The sequence below is a fragment of the Pteropus alecto genome, unplaced genomic scaffold, assembly GCF_000325575.1.
Source record: "Pteropus alecto unplaced genomic scaffold, ASM32557v1 scaffold171, whole genome shotgun sequence".
In the NCBI taxonomy this organism is placed as follows: Eukaryota; Metazoa; Chordata; class Mammalia; order Chiroptera; family Pteropodidae; genus Pteropus; species Pteropus alecto.
The window spans coordinates 5,758,616-5,761,434 of NW_006431925.1; the positions used below are offsets into that span (position 1 = coordinate 5,758,616).

The 2,819-nt window shown below is 45.2% G+C and overlaps 1 non-coding gene across 1 annotated transcript; it reads right to left on the reverse strand.

Annotated features, from left to right (window-relative positions):
* Positions 1-951: 951 nt before the first annotated feature.
* LOC112475553 lies at positions 952-1,058 on the reverse strand. Its single transcript, XR_003044757.1, has one exon. It is a non-coding gene; the product is annotated as a U6 spliceosomal RNA (small nuclear RNA).
* Between the last annotated feature and the right edge of the window lie 1,761 nt (positions 1,059-2,819).

A 2,819-nucleotide genomic window follows, 5' to 3' on the forward strand; every position in this document is an offset into this window, starting at 1 on the left:
TGCGCAGCCTAGCCTCTTCACATCTGGCGCTGATTAAAGAAAAAAAAAAAATGGTAGGTTTGGAGTGGTCTCCCTCCCTCCCACCAGATCCCAGCTCGTTAGACTGGCGACGCTACCTACACGGTCCCATGCTATCTCTCCATGGACGCCGAGTCTCATTTCTATAAGTGACCTAGGTAATTCTAGTGTCTGCAATCGGTTGCTGGTTTTTATTGGTTAAAATCTGCTTTTGGTTTGGGCAATGAACTTTTCTCTTGATCAAATTTCCCATCAAGGAATCCGTCGTTTAGGTAAACTGGCATTTCTGAGACCTCCTTAGAGACCAGATGAAACAGGCATACAAAACCGGTCTCGGAAAGACTTGTGAAAGCAGATGCGAATGGGCTTGCTGTTTCCAGCCAGTTTTCAATTGGTCTTGGAGCTCCAGGATCCTTAGCACCGGCCAACATTGATCTCATCCAGTGTAACTACTCCGTGGTAACAGTCTCGGCCTTTGTGCGGCTCACAGGCTGACTGGCCTATGCACTCAGGTCTAAGACGACCGAAGAATGTCCGAAAGATGTCACAAAAGTTGACACTCGAAATGTGCACTATTGTTGGCTTACTTCTTTTAGTAAAGATTTATTATTTTAGCAATAATTTAGTAACTTAATTTAGAAATGACTTGGTAAGGATTCATCAAGCAATATATGCGCCAGGCAGTCTTCTGAAACAAGAGCCAACTCACCTGGGTCTGGAGTGTGTTTTTAAGGGAGTCAAGGCCATGAATAAGTCGATATCAGAATTTTTAAGTTTTATGAGTCGACATATTTGCTCATAAATATCCAGGTGTAACTCATTTCAGATTGCCTTACATGAATATTTTTATGAAAAGTCATTTTGCTATGGCGGGCTTTGACTCATTTCTTCCGAGGTAATCAGCACCGGGTATGAATTGGCTAGGGCAGTGCACAAAATATGGAACGCTTCACGAATTTGCGTGTCATCCTTGCGCAGGGGCCATGCTAATCTTCTCTGTATCGTTCCAATTTTAGTATATGTGCTGCCGAAGCGAGCACGCTACTGAGTCCGCCCCCGGCATATATAAGGCACGGCGACCTCTCGCCTCTCTTGCTTAGGGTGGTCGAACCGCGCGCCTTTTCTAAACAACTTCGGGACGTCTAGGACAAATTTGTTGCCGCGGAATCACCTGACGAGGCCCGCACGGTCGGTGCTATGAGCGCTAGGCCGCGACTGACCGGCCGGGTTTACCTGTAGAGTGGGACATGCAAATGAGCGCCCGGAGCACCTTGGGTAAGGGGGTCCCGTCGCCCGGCCGAAGGCCCGGCTGTGGGTCGTGCGGCCTCCGCGATGGACCGGCGGGGCATGCCGGGAGCGGAGCATTCGGAGTCCTGGCGAGCGGGAGAGACGCGGTGGGTGAGGTAGCCGTGATGCCCAGAGGGCCAGGCCGGGCCTTGCAGGCACCAGATTCCTAGAACATGCCGTTTCCCGCTTAAACTTTCTCTGATGAGTAGCTAAAAAAAAAAAAAAAATCAATCATTATCACACCTTGTAAGGTAATACTTTAATATCACCTAATTTTCACAATACGTTCAAATTTCCTTGATGATTTCAAAGATGCCTTTTATTATTGATTTGTCGTAAGGATCCAAAAGAGGTTCCGCCGTCCCACGTTGTATTTGTTTGCTATGTCTTTTAGGGCTCTATCGTCCTTTAATCCACCCCACCCCCACACACACCCACTTTTCCATGTTATTGATTTATTGGAGAAACGAGGTATTTGCCCTGTGGAATGTCAGGATTCTTGCATTTGGCCCATTTCTTACTAATGTTGTCGTTTAACTTGTTTCTCTATCATCCATGGTACTTGAAAATTCATAGTTAGATCTAAAGGCCTAATCGGATCCTGGTTCAATTTTTTAAGCCTGCGTGGTTCATTGGTTGGGTGCATACTTCCTATTGCATTTCATCTCAACGCTTTTAATGTCTGGCTGAACCGGTGAGTTCAGGTAGGGTCATCATCCTGACTCCTCCATTATAAAGTTTCCCATAAATCTTTCACTTCATGATTTTAGAATACACTGATGAACGGTGCCCAGGTAGAGAGGCTGGTGTTTTGTTGGTTAGTTTTTAACCCTTTTGCTCATGAGCTATAACGATGTGTAACCCAAGGCCCCTGCTGTCCAAGTCTATGCCCCAAGAAAGAAAAAAAAAAAAGCCAGGAAAAGCAATAAAGGAAGAGTGTCGATGTCGTTTGAGTCTCTGGATCATTCGTGACATATCCATAGTTCGTTTACGTGAACTAACGAATTACCTTTCTTAATTAAGCTAAATTGGAGTTGTGTTTCCGCCTCCTCACTGCTAAGAGGTTCTTCTGGAACCACTTAACATTGGCCCTGAGTGCTGGGTCTCCAGGCTCCACCACACTCACAGTGGGCTATCTTTTAGCTACATTTTCTTATGTAGAATCAACTGGGTAAAAAAATAGTTCCACCCACCCTCTCCTCTGTTTGAATGCAAACTGATGTTTCTTTTCTGGATATTTCCGGAATGTTTCCTTTCAGGCTATACAATTATGGAAAACTTTATTCAGTAGGAGAATGTGCTAGAGGCATTGAATTTTAACATCTTGGGTTTCCTTACTCTGTTCTCATTTCTGTTACACAGTTGTCTTTCAATCCCCAAACTCTTGGGTTCCCCTACAGTCTTGTCCTCCTGTTTCTTCTTCCCCCAACCTGCACATTCCCCACCCCCATCTACACTGCATACTTCACTAACTGAATACATTTACCCAGTTCATTTTATGCCTTTTTAATCAT